This window comes from Stegodyphus dumicola, chromosome 4 (genome assembly GCF_044657685.1).
Source record: "Stegodyphus dumicola isolate Sdum_Otavi_A_Nest chromosome 4, ASM4465768v1".
Lineage (NCBI taxonomy): Eukaryota > Metazoa > Arthropoda > Arachnida > Araneae > Eresidae > Stegodyphus > Stegodyphus dumicola.
Window position 1 is genome coordinate 135,948,209 of NC_140771.1, and position 22,664 is coordinate 135,970,872.

Genomic DNA, 22,664 nt, shown 5'->3' on the forward strand with positions numbered 1-22,664 from the left:
AAATATTCATATTCTTAGTATAACATAATATATAGAAATCTTAGCAGACATATTTCTGAATGCAGTTTCTTTTTATTAAGTATGTAAATTTCTGTTTCATTGTTAAAATGTTTATGTTTTAAATTCTTGGCATTTCAGTGGTTATTTATTTAGTAACCAACCATATCCGGAAGTTTCCGCGGTGGTTTGTACGAGGTAATTGGTAATGATTGCGTGGTCATACGAACGTTTTAATATCGCAGAAGGTAGAATCACCCCGCTAAAGACATTTCTTACATCAAAATGTGAACGCAGATTCTGCTGAACAATTCGCACTTAAAAAACCTTTTAACTTGTCGGAGAAGATGATACTGTTTTCACTACATTTTGTACTGTTTGAAAATAGAAATGCATGTTGCAAACTGCAAAAAAATGCGTTTTGAAGAAATAAAATTTCCCAGTTTGATATAGAATAATTCTTTTTTAATCAAAAATCTACTCGTGGCGTTAATATTGAAAAAATGTAAAATCCCCTCTCCTTTTATCGTTTGTATTTTATCGTATGCTCTTTTGAATAGCTCGTTTTGAAATGTGACGTTTTAGGTTCTATGTCTTGAATTTCTGCTGCTGGATTCTTAATCTAGAAATTGCAGTTTTTATTTTCAATTCTTTTTTTTTTTTCCCTTTTCTTTTCCCCCCCTCCTTTTTTTAAAGTGAAAATTTAGGTTTATTTAATCTTTACTAATTTATTCTTTTGTTTCCTTTTGAAACTTCAGTACAGGCTTTTACGACGTCGCTGAAATTGTATTTTATAAGCGTAAAAACTTAATTAAGTTCTGCTGGCTGTCGTACGTTTCACGCCTTTTTCATGTGAAACCCGTTACATTGAACGTTTTTACTTTCTGATTACTTCATTATAGCTATGAGGAATATTTTAAGCATTTGACGTGTTATAATACCCCTATGTTATTTTTAGCAGATCTGGTTAAAATAATGTAAATAATGAAAGGCCAGTTAAGAATTGAAGCGCTTAAAAACAGAAATTCAGCAAAAAGGTAAGTCCCAGAGCAATTTAGACTCTTCCCCAAAAAATAAAGGTTAAGTTCAGAAGGAAGTCGTTTAAAACCTCGGAGCACTTTTCCACCGTTTAACCTTTAACTCGTCAGTGATGGAATCCTTATAACGGCTTAGCATCAGTAATTCCATCCCTTCAGATTCCTGGCGAAGTAAGCTAAAAATTCGGTTGTATGTTGGTTTTCTTAGTTTTCTTTACGTCTGAGATATGAATACGAGCCAGGGAAAAGTTTTTCTTAAGCAGACTGGGTAGTTTTGCAGTTTGCTGCAATTGAAAAGCGACCTTTCTTTAACTTGGTAATAACGCCTGCGCCGTACGTCTTTTTTTTTGAGAAATAACGACATAATCATTATCCTGTATTAGAATAACGGTAAATTTGCCTCATTTTTAAAGATATGTAAATAATTAAAGTGAGCTCTTTCCGGGTTATGCAGAGAAGATGTTATTATAATTTCTTTCGCCGTTTTTTACTAACATATAGTGCCTGTAGCATAATTTTATCAATTACAGTTTGTTATGTAAATTAACCATTTCTCTGGAAATCTCGAAATTTGTTGTAAACTTTATCATTTCGAATGAAATCTTGACAAAAGAAACTTGGAAGCATTTTATATCTTTACTGTGACTTATTATCTAATCAAAGTAAATTATCTGCTGGATTTACCTGATCAGAGTTTATATCGTTGCATTTATGAATTCAGATTTTAAATTAATTTAGAATTTGTTCCAAAGCAAGATCTAAATAAGATAGCGGTATCTTTTAGTTTTGTTTTCTCGTCGAGCAAAGGAATTATTTCATAATTTTAGTAATGCAGTGCAATCAGTAAATGCCTCAATGGAAAACATGGTACGTATAAAAAGAATGTGCCATAGTTTTTCGCATTTTTTCAGTACTATAGTTTTCAGGTTTTTTTTTTTTCCGTAGAGTTTGGGGGGGGGGAGAATCCCTCGAAGATTGCTATGCATTCAGAATGGAAAAATAGACATTTTGAAGGAAATTTAATAATAATTTTGTACACATTAAACCAATTTTAATCAAATTATATGCAAAATTGTATTATCATCTGTATAATGTAATATGAAATGCCTGAAGATACGAAACTCTACAGGAAAAATAAGATTACAGGAACAAGTATATTTAACATTGATATGGTTTTGGCGACTAATTTTTGTCGCCAAATTTGGAGAGAAACCACCAAGAGTCCTCAAACCTGGTGACGACGTGGCTACATTTCGGTCCGGTAACAGTTTAACTGCAATTGAATAACTGTAATTGATGCCTATATGCAAAATGACCGACTCCGATTCCTGAAATTTTAAAGACTCCGAATCTGTAAACATATACACATGGGTTAAAGCTTTTTTTTTTTAATATAAAAGAAGTAATGAATGTTACAGAAAAAAAATTGATGGAATAGCAAATTATTTATATTAATTAGCATTTATTATGAAATGGAAAAACTGGCATTAGTTATTTCTAAGAAACAGTATAGTTTCGGCAAGATCTTCTTTGTTGGAGGGTCATAGATCCGATTTGATAAACTTCAGAGCTGAGAAAAGTCTTTCCACACTGACTTGAGTAGGAGGAAGAGCTATTACCGTTAGGGCTACTTCTTTTAACTTTTCAGGATAGGTTTTTATAAGTTCTAAAATAGGTGTCTTACAAGAGCAGTCATATTTCTCTATTTCTTCAAAGGCCATGTAGAAATCTTGTTTGCATTTTTTCATTTTTATATCTAAAGGCTCTTGGTTCTTTATTTTCATTCGCTTTGCCTTAGCTTTTTCAATATTATCCAAAAATGTTTTTCAAAATCTAATTCTTCACTGGAAGAAGATGATAGAGACTCTTTTGCAGTGTCTGAAGATTGACTGTCCTGAATACTCCAGTTGTTCTCAAAATAATTTCATTCTTAATAAAAGTTCATAGATGGCTTTCTTCGCCTTCTTAATTTGTTCGTCATCCAACAAAATTCTTTGTTTTGGATCTACATATATTAAACCCAGTAGGATCTCATTGTTAACAAATTAGTTTTTCTTTTCTTCATAAAAGAAATGATTCCTTCTGCAGGTTACAGGTTCCTTCTGCAATAAACCCTTCATTTCAGAAAGAACAAACATCACATTCTTTCATTTTCGCCTCGTCTTAATTCTTCAGATTGTAGCTTTTTTGTAGCTATAGACGGTGTAGAAAGAAGAGTTTCCAATTCTAAAAGACCATTCCACAGTCTTTCTATTAGGGAAGTATTAGGGTTATCTACATCTTCTAAAAACGTTCTTAATTCTAACAACCTCTATATCATCAAATAGTACGTACTTTCCCATCGCGTTGCTTGAACAATAATTGCTCTTTTCCCTGCGTGCTTCCTAATAATGGCATCAATTTCGGGAGTTCTTGCTACTTACCTGAATTTACTAGTGAGATTTGTAACTAAATGAATCAGTTTAATCACTAATGGCAAATATTACATCCATCCTCTCCCTTATGTTTATTTATTAATATGTCAATAAAATAGAAAATAACTATTTATTAAGGTATGTAGTCCATAAATAAAAATAATAACTCATTTTGTCATTATTTTTTTTTTCAATTCACTTTAATTTCATTTTAAATTCAAACTGTTCAACAAAAACTGGAATAGAAGTCGGAGTCGACCTGTTTTTTAGCGACTCGAGCTCCGACTCCTTTTACCCCCAAATCCGCCTAACTCTGATTCCGAGTCCAACTCTACTAGCTTATACGTATACATTGTTTCGGATGAAAAACTATCTTAAACATAAATAAAGATTGATCAGCTGAGAGCGTTGACGTAATACAAATTTTTTTTTTCATTTCCTTGTGCAAAGTAAAGGAAGTACTGTAATCGTGAAAAATTTCGCGTATTTCGAGAGAAATATGCATTTTGACCGTTCCCGAATTCATTTGGAAAACTTTTTTGCATGATGTTTGCACATACGGCAGAATAAAGAACTTCATTTTTTCCAAAACGGATTGTAAAATGGCTTTAAAATGGATTAAAAGGGAATTTTTTATTGATGAGTGTACGTAATTTTGCATAACCCAATAAACATTAGCCATAGAACTTTGAAATTTTGTATATGGGACTGCTATAATATCTAGTGTGCACATCCCTTTTTTTATTGCGCCATATATATATATATATATATATAAAGAAACTTAAAAATAGGCTAAAAATTAAAAACAAATTTTTTTTTTAATCTGTCCTGCGCTAAGCTGCAGGATTGAAATAAAATAAACTTAAAGCATCTAAAGTGATAATTAAATTGGAATTAAAGCAAGGCAATTCCTCAACAATATTAATAATTGCAACCGTGTATAAGATGTTTAACACAATATCTAAACATATCAAAATTAAAATAAGAATTCATTAGTTGAACAAACTCGAAAAATAAAAATGCGAAAAGGAGAAATGTACAAAATTATAAAAATTAATCTCCTTTTACTGAAACTCCAACTCAGAACTCATCAAGGGAAAATGAATTAAAGTTCCTTAAAAGTCGATTAATATGTTTCGAAAACATGTTTCGTTCTCCTGGTTCATTTGAAATCAAAAAAACCGAAAAAAAAGATTCAATTAAATTTTCCTTTAAGACATTAAAATTCATATAAAACCGAAAAATCGAATATCAGTTGTATCCAGAATTCTTTCCGTTTTTGATCTCAAATGAACCAGAAGAACGAAACATGTTATTGACTTTTATGAAACTTAATTCATTTTCCCCTGATGAGTTCTGAATTGGAGTTTCAGTAAAAGGAGATTAATTTTTATATTTTTATAATTTTGTACATTTTTCCTTTTTGCATTTTTATTTTTCGACTTTGTTCTACTAATGAATTCTTATTTTAACTTTAATTAATATGTTCAGATATTGTGTTAAACATCTTATACACGGTTGCAGTTACTAATATTGTTGAGGAATTACCTTGCTTTGATTCCAATTTAATTTAACTTCAGATGCCTTAAATATATATATATATATATATATATATGTGTGTGTGTGTGTGTGTGTGTGTAATAATAACACAATTTTGTAAGCACTGATGTAAGACCACTGAGATGAAGAAGCGTAGCAATATTGTTTAGCGTAGATACTTGACACTTAGAGCGTCCATCCATTTTGAAGAAGAAACAGTCAAGCCGGATTAAATTCCTGTTTTATTTAAATTCACATTTTGTGGCCACAGTCCACTTGGCACTCCAATCGTGCTCACTTCCAGAACATTCGCAATTTTGATAGTATACCGGTAGAAACTATCATAGCAGCACATAGATGATTGCAGCAAAGCGTCTTAACAGGATAAAAGCTTAAGCGAGAAGAGAAAAAGTGTCACAGTAGTAATGCTGAGTAAGAAGGGAGTGAAAGTTTTGGTTTACAATTACTTTGATTGGGCAAGGGGCATCAGCATTAAGCGTTACGTAAAATCGCATGATTTGAATGACGCAGTTTAGATTTATAGCGCTATTTTTAGGACACAGATGAAGTTCCCGAATGAAATTAAAAAATAAGAGAGATTGCAGTGAATTAAATTTAGAAATTCGTTTTTCATATTTTTTATATTACATGCACACACACTATATATATATATATATATAGAGAGAGAGAGGCTAATTTTTTCACCCTTCAATGTCATTATTTTAAAAAATACTGCGTTGAAATATTTCTTCGAGCCACAGCTCCTGGTAACTTTTTGGCGAGCTCACTACAATTTTTCTTCCTATTATTATTATTATTATATATATATAAAGTACTAACGCCATATACAACACATATATGTAAGAAATGAAAGATTTAAAACCAAATCCACAAAGACATGAAAGAAATGAAATTCAAAACCAGCGAAAAGCAAAATTCCTTATAATATGTAACAAATCTGATGTGGATACCACATGACTTCCTTGTATGGCCTGTTAAATTATACACATTTTTTGGTGAATTACATTTAAACTTATTTCCTTGAATTTCTTAGAGATTCAATGAATTCAGTTTTCACTTCGTGGCGAGAAAAATGCATAAAAACTCAATAATATCTTCATTAAAAATTGTAAAATATAAAAAAACATAGAACAGTTAATTTTTTTTACAATTAAAATTTTTGCTTGTTTGAAATGTTTTGGTTTTAACATTTTAAAATTCTTTGTTGCATTTATATAATTATTTGAAATTTATTAATTATGAATTTCAGTTTCTGGTCTGTGTGAAATATTAGTTCTAAATTTCTTACTGTATATCTTTATACACACACATACATAAATATGTATACACATATATATCATGTATATATATCTATACATATATACATGATTGGTGCAGCCGATTGCAACGAAGAAGGGAAGTGGACAACTGCATGTTATAGCCTCCCATAAGTCCCATATGCAAAATTTCAACGTTCTACGGCTGCTCTTTCCTGAGTTATGCGAGATACATACATGCATTCATACGTATGTACAGAAGTCAAGAAAAAAAATCTCCTCTGAATCCATTTTAAATCCATTTTACAATCCTTTTTGGCAAAAATAGTCTTTTATTATGTATATATGTACAGATGTCACGCAAAAACCATCGATCAAATGATTTCGACAGCAGTTGCAATGGAAATTTTCGTTGAAATATGATACCCGAAATTTTTCGCGATTATAATGCAAGGAAGCGATTACAATACTTTACGTTCTAATTCTTCAGGTTTTGATTAAAGCAGATCCTCAAGAGAACCCGGATGTCACGTTATGCACCTTTGTTCGAACGAAAAATTTTCAGAATGATCTTGTCAGTCAGACAGATCTCAAGTATTTTATGTAATTTTTACAATTAGGATGTAGAAGATTTGATGACTTAAAACTAGATTATAGCCTGATACAGAGCTTAAATTGCCGGGAATGCATTTGAGCCTCGTTCCAGTACTTCTCAGATTATGACATAAATTGTAATTCTAGTCGGAGCGTACAACAGCCCTAAGTGAGAGGACTTCCCCCACATCTGTCACAAGCTAGAATTATGTAGAGAAAAGATCATGGTCAGAAAATGTTGGACTCCTTTTCTCTTTGTTTTTATACTTGCACTTCTCAGCTCTAAGTGACGCTCTGTTTATTTATTTTTTGGTACGTTAGAAAAAGAATGACATTTATTTCTATCATTGCTTGAAATAGTACATTAAATTGCACATTCAGGGTTTAAATTTAGTCGGAACCCTGTTCCTGTATTTCTTAATTTGTGAAAGAAAGTGTAATTCTACTCAGAGTTCCGAATACGAGAGGTCCGTTAATAAATACCGGAGTATTTAGGTATTTAATAATTTATTAAATGTATATTTATCACTTTGCATTTTATTGATAATCATTTTTAATTATTTAATCATTATAGTTATCAATTGTATTATTATACTGATTATTAATTATTTTATTTTTAATAATTTGATTATTTTAATTATTAATTATTTTATTTTTAATAATTTGATTATTTTAATTATTAATTATTTTATCATTATAGTTAGTTCTTTGTTTTTGTTACTTCTTTCTGATGGTTTCCATATGGATCCAAAACTTCTAATTTTAGAAATTAAGCCCTGGCCACATGGCGAAATGTTTTGAGCTTGAACTTCGGTAAACCTGTGAATGTTGATGGGTTTTATCTTTGTTGATGTTTATTAATTTCAATCTAACCGTTAAATACAAATTAAAAATTTTTTCTTCAGACCATTTTGATATTTTGCTTGTTTTCTGAATTGTAATTTTTGTTTTAATTGTAAAAACAATTTCTTTTGCTGGCTGTTGCCAGACTGAGAATTTCAAAAATTTCTGCATAAACATCAAATTTAAATGATAGCATACACTCGGGTATAAGAAACACTGCATGCTGTAAACCTTTGAAGGATCATCTTCAAAAAAGAAAAATCAGACAAGAGGCAGGCAGTACGAATAAACATCCGCAAAGCGTCTCGTTCTTGAAATGTTTACTCTTCACGACTGACCGTGTAAAGTGGTGTCACGTGACTTGTTCTAATCCGGATATTTATAAAGTATATATATTTCCCCCCTTTTTCCTCTTTCTTTGCTCTTCGTTTTCGGTTCGTGCAAGCGTTTCTATCCAAGCCAACTTTAGGATGCTCAATAAAAATATAGATGTTTTAAGATCTAGGTTATTAATGAAATGATTACTCGAATCTTCTGCTCATAAACGTCACGGATACTTAATTTCAGTCTGGAAAGCAGTTTTCTTTGACGTAGTTTTTACGTGAAAGAAACGTTATCCAGCTAGCGCAGAGAGAATTACTGTATATTTTCACGCCATGCGATAAAAATATACTGGGTCGTGATTTTTTATTTTGTATTATTATTTTATTTTATATTTGTTTTATTGTTATGAATTAATTAATTGCGCATTGTTAATGTGTCGTGCCTTATATCCCATCCATATATTATAAATGTTAATGTATGTATATCATATATGGTCGTGTCCATATGTTATATATGTTAATGTTCTTGATCTTATACCCCTGAATGTGACTGGAAGATTAAAAACCCTAAGACCAGCGTTTATTAAACTGATCCAGCCTTTAATAAATTGTGGTCCGCGGAGCTCAGGCTATTCTCAAAGCTTGTTCTTGAACTGATAAAATACGTTATTTTTTTCAACTAACGATATTTTACATTATTTCTTGCGCTGTTGACATTTGTCAGAACTGAATGAACTCAGTGTGTTCTCAAATCTAAACGAACTAAATCTCTATCTACAGGGTAATTCTTTGACTGTTCTGAAGGTTCATGAAAAATTAAAGAGGTTTGGGAGTTAGTTGTGTAAAACAGTCCCTTTAAGAAAATATTCGTTATTGGAAAAAAAAAAAATTTGAATGAAATTTTACATGTTTGCATCTCGAAATTCTAAGTTCAGTATTTGAGACTTATTTTCAAAGTGGTAACTCATACAAATTTTCGTGGTTTCTGAATCCTCTCCATTAGGATTTTGAAATTAAAAAGAAAACTGCCATTAGTGAACTCTGTAAGAATATCTTGCTTAAAATGAAATTTTAAGCAGATGGTATGGTTAATTTCTGGATCTCATCATCAAGGAATGCGGAATAGTACGAACTGTACAATGAATCTTTAAAGTTATAATTTAGCTTGCTGCTACGTACCAGTTAAGAAAGGGTTTTCATAAGTATCTCTAATAAAACCCGAAAACCAAAATCGACCTGATGTATGTGTCGATTTTAGACTTAACCTTACGAGCATACATCCAGACATGGAACAGCTGTGCAAGAATCGGCAGGCTGATTCATGTCATTAATATAAGTACTAACTTTAATATAATCTATCATTTTAGGCCAATAGAACTCAGTGGAGAAGGAGCATTTGATTCAATGACATGATTAATGTTGAAAAGCTTTGCATACGTTTAGATAAAATTGTGGAAAATACTTTGAATGGTAAAATCAACTTTACATCTTGTTTTCATTAATATTTGGTAAATTAAAACTGTTCTACAACGAACATAAGAGTATCAAAATTAAATAAAAAGACAATCTTAGATTAGCATAGATTTGAATAAAACTGTACTGATTTCGGAAGTGATGTAACGTAGATTCCTCACCTTCAAGAGTAAACAATTAACTCGAGGAAGAAATGGCCGAATTGGAAAAAGCCCACAGGTAACAAATTACTTATACTTGAAGAAATCTTATGTTATCTGATAGTCATTAGTGTTTTTGATAACATTTCTTAAAGCAGTGATAAACTAAATTATAAAATTAAATGTGTTTACTCAAAATTCTATCTAATCCATCTTTAGCCTTTACACAAATCCTCTTAAACAGGAAATGATGTAAAATTAGCCTTCTGGTATTTATGGCTAGAAGATTAAATTTTTTCCTTTAAATGCCCTTGTTAAAATTCCATGAAACAAAACGAACGAACTATGAACATAAATGTACTTCTCGTGCTTACAAACTCTGCCAGCCACTTGTGGCGAGATAACTTAAAGAAATACTCAATTTAAATTTAAATTAAATAAGCTATTAAACCTAAGACAACGCGATTCAAATTAATATGAAATTATCTCAAAACTTCTGCGCGGAGTAACAATTTAAATATCGGCAACTATAACGCAGAGCCAAATAATACAAACTTATTTGAGCTAGGTAACGTAATGGCGGGGCCTCGAGATGGAGAAGACGATCCGAATTAAACTCCCGAAACCTTCCTATAAATACTATCTCTTTCTACCTCATTTACATTTCGTTAGAGAAACGCAAACGACAATAAAGATTCAAAAATATAAAATAACTGGTTTGTGAAAAATAATAGTTATAACCCTATAATGTGTTATTCAAAATAGTCTCCCTTTGCCATTATAGTTTTCAATAATGCTATTGAACGTATTTTATATGAAAATAAAAATTAATTCTCATTTCTGTGAATAACTGTTCATATATTTCAAAAGTATATTCAAGAAATATAATTTAATTAATGGATCAGTCGGACCGCACTATGCCAATTTTGCAGAATTTTTAAGCAGTATCAGAGAAGGCTGTAACTAAAGTTTTTTTTTTTTTTTTTTTTTTAAATATAATTATTTGTTGCAGGAATTTAAAGATCTAAATAAGATAAAAATTTGTATAGTCTATGGCTAGACAGAAGTATAAGATAATGTCCTTCGCTTCTGTTTTAGTAGTCGATATTATTATTTGCTAAGTTTATGATTATATATGTTGTTATCTGGGTTCATAGAAATTCGCTTCAATAACTGGGTTTGGTGAATAGGAAGACTTGAATCTATATAGAGATAAATTGAGAGACTTGATCTATATAGAGATAAATCGCAGCTCATATAGAAAAATTAACAAGTATAAATAGCCTTGTGAGACAAACAAAGGCAAGATTAACACTCGAGGAATATCGCTGATCACCATAATCTGTCGCAAAACAAGTTCAAATCGTCGAGCTGCTCAAACTGTAAGAATCTTGATTCTGTTAATCAATTTGACTCATGACAACTCACAGCCTTCATTTTATTGGGTTTCTGAAGGAGAAGAGTAAGCACTTCCGGAAGCTCGAAAACCATTTTTAGAGTTCGAAAATACGTTTTCTGTAATTTAAACAAAACCACCAAATTTGTCAGAAAATGCACAGTATCGCAAAATTTTGGCGACAAAAAATATCATCAAGATCCTTTTTCTCCATTAAGGTGGCCACAATAAAATACACAATAAGCCCTCCGAAAAAAAAATTCACAATGAAAAACGCCCTAAATGAATAAATAAATGAAAATAATACAAATTTTCTATAAAAACAGTAATACAAAAATACACAAAAAGCAAATTACCAATAAATAAACACTAGTATTTACAAGCATTATATCAGCAGTATTTAAAATGAAAATTAAAGTTGTGTTTTACTTCTCAACTTTCGAGTATAAAATGACAGTTCAGTAGAAATTAACTATTTCTATTCGATATTATTAACGATATTCTTTTTAAAACAAATCTTCCAATTCCTCTCTCTTTTTAAATTTAATTTACTATTTATTATAGTTTCTTAACAATCGTGTAAAACTGAATAGGTAACTGAAATGTCTGTTTTAAATCTACTAGATCTTAATCATTTCTAATTTTTGAAAAGATATTGTAGTGATGACTATTTAAAACTGAAGGAAACACCATTGGACATGTTTTAAATAGTATAAATCTATCATTTTGAAACCATCCATTCAAATTCTTTAATCGTAAATACTAATTTAATTAAATGGTAAAGATCTGATGATGAACATCTGTGCGACGATTAAAGTACCTACTTCTATTTCATATTGTAGAAAAACTATTTTAAGACATCTCTGAATACGATTCTTTTTGTAAAATAAAATATGAGATGTATTATGTCAGGTGTCAGTGCAGCTGAAATGAAATTTATATTATTTATTATAGAAGTGTCGAAGTATTTTAATACCTCGAAAATGTGTTTTTATTAATAGGTAGCGACAAAATCCTGTCTTTTAGTAAAAATTAGAAACAGGCGAATACATTGTTGCCAGTCGACAATGCTTAAGCTGTTTTACTTACACTTCATTACTCATCAGCATCAAAAAGTCAGTCATTTAAAAAGTTATTCTGCCTGCACTTCTTTACAACATTCTATGACTAATGCTACATTATTCTGTAAGTGTATTAAGTTAAATGCGTTTGTAAATACCGAAATGCCGAATTTGTCGTACATACTTAAATTTAGCAGCTTTATGTTGAGTTCATCTATGTATCTAGTAATATCGGAAAATGGCTTAAAGAGACAAAAAACAAACAAACAGATAAGTTTAATACTTTTTTTGGGGGGGGGGATTTAGTATATTTCTCTCGCCTAAGTTAGAACGAAGTATTTTTGTTGGGTGGTCAGTCCTGCTTCGAAATTTTATTTTATTTCAATCGCCATACCTTCTTTTCTATAAGGTGTTTCGTGTCTTTTGAAGTTTCTGTCCCTCCACCCATCTCTTTCTATAAAAACAAATTTTAAGTGCTGTTTTTATCTTCAGCTGCCCAGCAATTTAGGCCAGACTGTTTTAACATTGGAGAGACCCAGTGGACCTACTTTGTACTGATAGAGCTGCCGAGGTTGCAAAAGCTTTGACAGCTTCGAAGCTATATAATTGCACTTTGTCATAGACACGACATCATCATCAAGTGCTGTTTTCTGTTATTGTTCAGTTCCACTTGTATTTTTCATTTCTGTTTTTTAGCACCATCTTAGCATGAATGCTCGTTTTTTTTAAACGTGTATTGAATTTCCGCATTTCCATAGTTCATCTAGGTGTGAAATGTTATTGAAACGCTTGTTTGCTCTTTACAAAAACTTTTCTATGTCTATACTGGAATTAATTTTATTGGCTCAGTTGGATGTTGACAAAAAATTTTAAATTACTGTGAGTTGAGTTATTTTGCATCATTAAGGGAGGGATGCCCCCGATCAAGATGGCTATTTGTATTTGAAAAACGAGTTTTGCATTCCTTAACACGTCTCTCTCTCTCTCTCTTTTTTTTTTTTTTTTTGTCTTTTAGTAAATTGTTGGCCGTTTGAATCTTGATGCTGTTGTATGCATTAGCGATCGCGTTCGCTTACTTTTTAGAAGCGATATAGACTGTTCAAATGTAAGCACTTCATGCTTCAAAATTTATTCCAGAATATTCTTAAAATGACGATCAATTTGGATCATCGCATTTTCGTTTAGAAACTGTGTTATTACTATAACTATTAAATGCATCCGAATTTCACTGCTCTGATGAATCAATATCGGTAATTCATTTAAAATATGCTCGGGCAAGCTCGCAAAGATTCTTCAGAAGTTTCCCATACTTTTTTTTTCGCTTGAAATCAATCCATATTTCTTTTTATAGTTTTGGTGATTTCCCAAAACGGGAAATGTAATTAAGATGCATTAAATCAGCATGCATTAAATTTTGTGCTCGCAGTTAAATTCTGCTTGGGAAGTACTCTAAAAAGGCCTTTGAAGGCAACAATTCATGGAAAACAAATGTTTTTGAGTGTTATATATAAGATGTTATAAGGATACCAGATAATGCATCGAAGAGAAAATCATACCTCGGTAAACTATCATGCTCCACAATACTTTTGTTATTCTTGAATATTTTTGGCCAAACATTCGCCAAATATGACTCCGCGAGTTCCGTATTCACCTGATGTGGCACTGCGTGACATTTTCTTATCTCCGCAGTTAAAATTGCCACTTTTTGATCACCATATAACTTTGTTCGTGCAATAAAAGAAAACTCACAGCATATTCTGAAAGAATTTTTTTTCTCTAAAATGACTAAACATGTTTTGAGGATCGAGAAAACGTTGGCATGAAAGTATTGTAATTTATTTCAGGAGGGAATAAATATTAACCAATAAATTCAAGTCGTCTATTTTGTGAAATAATTCCGAATCTTTTTTGACACAATATATACACATAGTATGACATAGTATTGTACATACAATGACACATAGTCTTGTAATGTGTTAAAAGAGAGTGCTGTGTTACTAAGCTGAATGGGGAATTTCTGTGATCATTTGTATTGTTCTAAAGTGGCAGTTTGAACATATTTATAAAAAACCTCTATTTAAAAAAAAAAAAAAAATTATAAAAATTTGTGTTGCTATTGAAATAAAAGATGTTTTTAGCACCATGTACACTCAGAATACTCGTTTGAACGCTGTCTAAGAACGAGTTTTATTTTCTCCTTATTTATTTAAAATTTAGTATTTTTTTTTTTTTTTTTTTTTACTAGGAAGAAAAATATTTGTTTTAGTAATGTGTTTTCTTTATCTTTTGCAGGTAAGAATTTTGATGTTTCCCTAGTTCCGAAAACGTGGAAATTTCACATCTCGTTCCGTTTTCAGAAGTTTTTAGTACGTATAACTGTTTTGTTGAAAATGTAAATTCAGTAGCAGCAGTGTGAGCATGGTATCTTGCTGTTTGGTTGCTAGATGTATGCGAATATAAGTGAATGCAGTCTGTCGCAAAAACGTAAAAAGAAAAGTTTGTCAAGATATAAATTTTAAAAATTATTTATTTATTATAATGTTGAGATCTTCTGTGTGTGTTCTTGTGAAATTCTATTTTGCCCCCAACTTTTGATGTCAGATGAAAGCAATTTTTTTAAAGTAATTGAAATAGAATAGTTTTAAACAGTATCACAGTCTTTTTAACAAAGCATGTTTCTAGGAAATAAATCAGTTATTCTCTCATTAAAATAAATTAAATAGCAAAATACATTATAGATTCTACCTGCCTAGGAATAGCACTCGCGTGCCTTGCACTAATTAATCAACCAACAAACTAATTGAAAAATATTACTTAAGAAAAATAATGATTCTTCCGCTGTGTTCCTTTATTTGAAATCGCGCGAAAATTAAAAAGGTGTTATAGCTGTTTACTGTCCACAAAGTAATTGATAGTAAAATAAGTAGCGACAATAATAATGAATAAATAATTACTTTTTGATTAGTTGTTAAAGTGCTAATTAATTAGTAAAACAATGAGTAATTTTACAAAACTGCACTTTTAAAAATTTGGAAGAATATTTTATTTATTGATTACTAGCTGAAGTACTTGGCACTGCCCGAGCTTTACGCGAAGAGGTTTCATTTAGAGGGATAAAGATACTTTTTTCGAAATAGCGTTCGAAAAGCGCATTTGTATTCTGCTGTAAAAGTTCTACACTGTTCTCGTAAGTTCTGCACTGTTGTAAAGAGATAAATACGGCACCATCTAAACGGTTTTAGGAAGAACTAATACTTGCTTTATTATCGGTTATTTCTTTTCTTCGGAAAATCACATCCACTTTGGTCGATTTCTTCCTCATTTTCGAAATATTGGGAAAAACTGATAGAGAGCTCGCTTAGATTGTGCTTTTCAAAGCTTCTACACTCTTCTGAAGGATAAACTAACATGGCACCAACTAGTGATTGTAGTAAGAACTTATGGTGAGAACTCAACAACGGCGACGTTAACCTAAGGTGGGTGACACGATTTCAGACCCGAAATCATGTAGAAATATAAATAATGTTACGAACTTTGTACTTAGGTAGATAATTGTAGTGTAATTATTTGTGAAATTGCTGTATTTTTAGGTATAATGCAACATGAAAATCTAGAGAGACGATGCTATGCCGGAAAAGTAAAAATATAGGGGCAAGTGTATTTAGCACTGAGTAAATGGCTGTCTCGCTAATTTGGCTAGATGTAGTCAAATTGGCAGCGGTTTCGACGAATAATCTTTGTTGCCAGATGTGGCGAGAAACCGCCAAACTTGGCGAAATTTAGGCTTGGTCGCTGCATAACCGTAATGAATATTGTAATTGATATTCTGTGTAACTGTAACCGCATTCGGCCCTCATATGCCTTCCAGTAATTTCCAGAAGCAAAAATGCACTAGAAATATCTCGGCGGAAGGATCAAAACTATATAAGACCGGAGAGAGCATCTGCTCTAGGTAGTTAGTTCAGCGTGAGTTCGTAGTACTGAGATATCTCCGGGTTAGTATTGCGCTGTAGATGCGCTTTGCATTGCTTTGTGTTTAACATTCTTAGTAGTTTGAAGTGTAACTACTGATTGTACTCTGTATTACTGTGAAGAGTTGTACTACTATTTTTGTGGACATTTCCAGAACTCTGAAGTGTTTCTTTTGATAAAATAAATTTTATCAACCTAGTGTAGGACCTGTGTGCATTCAATCAGTTACGAGCCCGTACGCACTGGACAATATTTATATTTTTAAAAAAAGTATTATGAATTTTTTGCTTAACATGTAATGACTTCCTGATAGTGAGAATGTAATATTTACTAAAGAAATATTGAGTATCTCCTAATATAAGTTTAATAGAATGTATCAAAAAAGAGTGAACCCATATGTAGGAAGTTTAATTCCGAAAATTGTGTTTTAAAATTGTGTTAGAAAAACTTGTTTTCTAACTCAGTGAATTTTAGATTATTCAATATATATAGAGAGAGTGCAGAACCCATGGGATTGTTTTTGCGAAATCTTGTATAGACAGTGATTTTCCTTTTACTTTGAAGGTCATGTGTGCCAAATTTTATCAAGACTGTAGATTTAATGAAAGACACGCACACAGACACTCTTTCTTATTTATGCAGAATTATTCCCCTCCCCCAATAAATGTTTAAATGTTGAAGCGCCTCATATAAGGAAGTGCTGACATTAAAGATCTGTATCATTAGAAGTGTAAGTTATGTTTATCTTTCCATTTTTTATATAGTTTATTTATGCATTCATTATATTAACTTCTATGTATGATAGGTCACTTTATACAAAATAGGTTAAATAATCTTGGTAATGGAATTATCCGATTAGAGAATTTTTTAAAAATTTCTTCGGATAAAGTAGGTTATCGTTGAATGAATGGATAAGACCGTCGAATACTGTTCCTTTGAATATGTTCGATTCCAATGAATAAGCTGACTGCATAGATATTTTTGTAGTTCTCCATTTGTGCGATGTGAATAGAAGTCATTTTCCTTTAGAAAGTCTCCTACGAAGAAATGTCTTCCCATACATAAATAGCTCTTGCTCGCTTAGTCATATTTGATTAAACAAACAAATTAACTGCAAGCAGGAGAATTACTAATTACGTATATTATAAATTGTATCAATCAAAATATACATTATGAATTATTTCATTTAAATGTTGTAAATTATGTCACGTAAGTGTATTATTAGAGACTGGTTTAAAATATGTTTTAATGGTTATATACTGTCTCGACGATATGTAATATTTTTTTCCTCAATGGCGAGCACATGCTTATAACGGCACTGGCCACTGCTAAGGCCAGAATTGGTGGCCATTTATTGTAGAGGCACCAAATAGACGACCACCATTACCTCCCAGGAAGTGGCAGACAATTTTACATCCATATTTCCTCCGGGATTCGAACCCGGGCCCTTCGGTATCGCAGTTAGGCTCTCCTAATCTCTATACCGTCTGGATGGCATATGTAAGGCATTAGAAGGCATTAGATATAAGGCATTAGAAATTCTGGATACAGGGCAGAACAACATGCGCCTTGGACCAGACTTCGGTGGAGCATTGTGCTTTTACACATGAATCAAGATTTAGCCTGAATATGGATGTATTCTTGGCGTACCTGTATCTGAAGAGAGCCTGGAACACGACACCATCCCTCATTCATTAAGGTAAAAAGAATTGCGGTGGTGGAAGTGTAATGGTTTGGTTACGCATTATGTTGGGCCGTTGTAACCCCTGGATGTGTTTCACAAAAACTATATAGGTATTGACTTATGAGGTATAGAGATCTTAGAACCCTATGTTCGACTTTTTAGGGGCGCAGTTTATTCTGGGTTCCTGTTAATAGACTACAACGCTCTTCTACGTTGTGTTCAGCTGCTTACGATTACCCAGAAAGTGAGGATATTCGGAGCATGGATTGGCTAGCCAGATCTCTTGACCTTAACTCTACAAAGCGTGTTTGAGACGCTCTTGAGAGAGCAATTTGATCTTGCCACTCCCCCTCCGAGAACCATCCCGGAGTTGAGAACAGCCTTGCAGCTCAGGAATGAGATCGATTGTCACAGGGACTCCTCAACTGCCTCCTGTCCAGTATGCCGTCACGCTGCGCACCCTCTTTGGATATGACCCCATAATAGATCATTTTCAGTTCGACATCCCTGCACTATGAGCTTTACTGATAATTATGCATACATAAAATGACTTTCGAATGGTACGCTTCTTTCTTTGTTATAAATGTGTATTCGTACCAATGTCATTACAATCTGTCCATTAATTTTCCAGAAATTTGACATACTATGCAAATTTTCTTAATTTTACACAAGAGTGAATATTATTTTTTAGTGTTTAAGAGGGGTACACCAGAAAGGAAGCAATAATACAAATAACTAGCATATAGCAAAATAAAAATTATATTATACATTTTAATTGAAATTAAATATGTTTCTGAACATTTATTCAAAACCGTTATTTTATATCAAGATTATCATTTTATGGAACGGTATTCTTTTACATTGTGTACAGACGCAGTTACTTTATTAAATAGCATGTTTGTAAAAAGTATCAGAACTGTTTGTCGTCATTAACAAGCAACGAGGGTAACTTTGTCTAGATTTGGGAAACTCCTTTTTCTCAGGTTCAAGAACTCTAGAAAAATTTAGGCTGATTCAGAAGTCGATCTTTTAGCCTGAGTTTCGGAATAAAGTTATTTTGCAATCTTCTGATATTCTTCTTTTCCTCTCCCCCCCCCGGAAAAAGTATAGAAGTTATTTAAATACAAAAATGGACTAACATATATACAACAAAAATTAAAAGCAATAGGAAAAGTTCGAAATTTGAAGATTTATTCGACGTCTTTAGAAAGTCTCGTATTCAAGTATTCGTAGAGAATCCCCTTGAATTCTCTGAAAAATTAATCATACAAATAGTACCTGTATGAATTTACTTCCCTAAATTGTGCACGATAGGATGGGTTGTCGACTTATTTTTGTTGTGACTGGTGTGTTACATAAAAAATGAGTATATAGTTTTCAAATTTGTCCAGTTTAACGCATTAAACCCCTTTAGTTTGTAGAGACATTGGGTATTTTTTTTTTTTTTTTTTGTTTGAAGCAGGCAAGATGAAAAATATGCAACGCCTTCGCCGGAAATCTAACCGCAGACCTCTCAATTACGGGCTGAGCGTGCAGACCACTACACCACGAAGGCTTTCTAAGAAGGCGGGAGAAATACCATATAAGTTAATTCATGACGAAGAATAGAGACAATATATAAAACGTTATTAAAACCTATTGTTAATAAAATTTTACTTACGTCATTATGATGCGATGTGCGCGTTTTTGATGCAGAAAAAATTTAAGTCAGCTCCAGTAAAATGATAACTCACAGTTATTCTCTTAGCTCTATCACTCCACATCAGGATAATAAAGATAAATAAGATAATTTCTTATTTATAACAAAATCATTAAAATTGTGGCTCATGAAGAATTGTAGCAAACACAGTATACAGCGAAATTTACATATTACTCACAAAAAAGATGCTCTGTGTATCGCTTAAGATATACTTCTTCAAATAAATAAATGAGTAAAATTCATTGATAAATATAAATAGTGCAAGCAGAGCACTAGCAGCTCCTGTGGATATGTTATCATAATGAAAAACCAAAATATCTCATTCACCAATAAAGATGCGCTTATATAAATTTCGACTTTGAGACTAAATGAGACGAGAACCTACGATGCACTACTCACTGTTATGTATATGAATGATATCCTGTATATTTGCGCAGTTCTTGCGGAGTTATTAGTTTCTTATGAACTCCTAAATATGTACCTTATTTTCGCGTACTATAATGTATTCTTAAAAATGCATATACCAGTATTTAGGTGTTTGTTTCCTCTCCGTATTGCACCAGTTTGGTAGAACATGGTTCTGATTATAAGAAATACAGCGCAGTTGTCTTACACATTTGTCTCTGCCCTACGGTTGGCCCTTTACTTGTGTCCTGTCCTGTGACGAAACAGTTACTTTCTAATCTGAGAAGTTTGTGCTAGGGTGTTCCTCACAGTTTTTTGAGTCTGTTGTCGTTAGACTCCGTTTTCAAAGGCTGCAGATAGCAGACCAACATGCAGATCATTTATCCAGATGCACCAATCTGTTTCTGTGTTTTAAATTGTTGAAAATGCTGATATTTTTGATTGAGATGCGTCCCAGGCATCTAGGATATTTGGAATGCCATTGTACTTTTTGTTGTGCATGAAACAGGATGAAACTTAGACAAGAAATAAAATACAAAAAATAAATGTTGGATTAATTTATACTTAATTATTTTATGGGGCCTTTTTTGATTTAAAATTTAATTCTCTCTGCGGAATTTAAAAAAAAATTCCAAAATATTTTCTTGATTGATTGAACGTATTGAAAAACTGCTGCTATTTATGTGTGCACTTAAAAATTTAAATTGTCAACTACTACTTATCTACTTTAGATGCAGTGTAAATTCAGTATATTCCTTTCTTTGTATATCTTTGTAAATGAATGTGTATTTATTTATTTATTTTCCTGTTCATTATATTCGTGTTAATTTTGTCAAATGTATTAATATTCATATTTCGTCATGAGTTCTGGCAGAAAGGTCCAAACATTATAAATTATTTAAGTCTGTGTGTCAGCTTGTTTTGGTTCGAAGAACCTAAGTTACGCCTTTGTTCCATGACATTCGAACCGATTTGTATGAAGTAAGAGTTTTGTTCTCTACTCGAGTGTTTATGTGCATGTGTCTGTATTTCGCCAAGGGTCATAAAATGTTGCGTAGTCAAGGTGGAATTCTGACAGGCTGACGGATGTACATGACAAATATAACAGAACTTTCTACTTTGAGCTTCAATAAACAATTCATTTCACATTTCTGGAATTCCACTGGCAGTCTGTAATTTAAATGACATTTCTACACTTGCCATAAGTTAGGAAATAACTGCCGTATTAAAGGAGGCATATATTAGGCCATGCAACGCTGTCTAGCGTACCAACTTTCTGTCATAGATATACATAAAAACGTTTTAGAAGAATGGCTGTAAATAGATGAAGACAAACTGTTTACTCATCCAGCATATAAATGCATCAACTTGAATTATATCTCTGCTTGTTTTCCTTTCATAATAATTGAAAAGCTTTCGCCTTTACCCGTTTTTTTTTTTTTTTTTTTTTTTTTTAATTTTTTTTATTTTGCTGTAACTACGTGATAGTTCCTGTGACCTTTTTTCCAGCTTTTGCTAACACTTCGCTGTGTACCGTTTGCGCGCTGCGGTTTCGTAGAAATCTCTTTAAATAATTAAACTATCTGAAGAGAAGAACTTGAATCTTCATTGAGATAAATAACAGCTCATACTACAAGATGAGCAATTAAAATAGCCTAAAGAGAAAAGCAGAGATAGGAGAAGTTTTTCTTTATACGTGAGAAATGTCGCAAATGCCCAAAGCAGTCATCTCCGAACAGAAGCTCAACAGTGCATCTTTCAGATTTTTTTTAATCTGCGTTTAATACACTTTTATAAAGTATATTAATTTTTATATGCATCTTTTTAATGACATGAATTTGGTTTTTTAAACCTAAATTAAGAGTATAACTGTCATCTTGTAAAAGTAGTGATACATATAATTTTAATGTACATTTAACTTTTTTTACAGACCATTCTGAGAGGGAAGAGAATTGTTATTATTTATTTTTTTACTTTTGAGCTTCAGAAAACAGTTTAATTTTTCCTCCTAGAATTTCTGGAAGAATGTGGTTGTAGGAAATTCTTTAATCTGTTATATGCCAGAAGGCTAGACTCACAATTTTGTTCAATCTTTAATAAGTTACATAATTGTTGAACAGAGAATAATAAATTTGCCTATAGGACTTGTATAACATCTACTTTCTACTTTCTTTAAAACAAATTAAACAAACAAACGAAAAAAAATATAAATAAATAAATAAATAAATAAAAATTAAAAAATAAGGAAAATATATTACTATATATTCCTTAAAATATAACAGATATGCTACTGATTACATAGACACAATATGCTCAAGGAAGCTATGAACCCAATAATTAAATATAGTACAAAATAATTGCTAGTTATAAATTAGATGTAATATTAATATATATATAAATATATTGGAAACCAGGGAATCAAACAAAACATAAAATGATTGGATTGTTTAACTAAATGTATTAGATTAATAACACTAGATGTGTTTTTTTAGGGGGACAAAAATTAGGGAGTCGAATACAGTGATACTATTTAATTGTCACAGTATTATAAACATTATTAAGAATTATTATACAGATACACTAAAATAATACTCCTTCAGGATTCTACAACAGAATTTCCGATAAAAAATATAGGTAACAAACAGCTTTAACCAAGAAAAGAAAGAGTTTAGTCCCAACCGGTCATATTCTGCTGCATAATATTTTATGGTCTGTGAAAGTTTGTTAAATGCAGTTTTATTTTTTAATAAATTTTCAAACCACAAGTGGCAGTTATTTTCACTCGGTTTTTTTCAAATGTGTTTGAGAAG

At 31.7% G+C, this 22,664-nt stretch overlaps 1 protein-coding gene across 4 annotated transcripts in view; it reads left to right on the forward strand.

The window, feature by feature from the left end:
• The window catches only part of LOC118193841 (uncharacterized), a 296,810-nt gene that overhangs the window by 61,176 nt on the left and 212,970 nt on the right, over positions 1-22,664 (forward strand). For 2 of the 4 annotated variants that reach the window (XM_085815508.1, XM_085815510.1), the window contains exon 2: positions 14,387-14,460. The exons of the other annotated variants lie outside the window; for them this stretch is intronic. The gene's annotated coding sequence lies outside the window, so the exon portion shown is untranslated. The remainder of the gene's footprint in view (positions 1-14,386; positions 14,461-22,664) is intronic. 4 annotated transcript variants of the gene reach the window in all.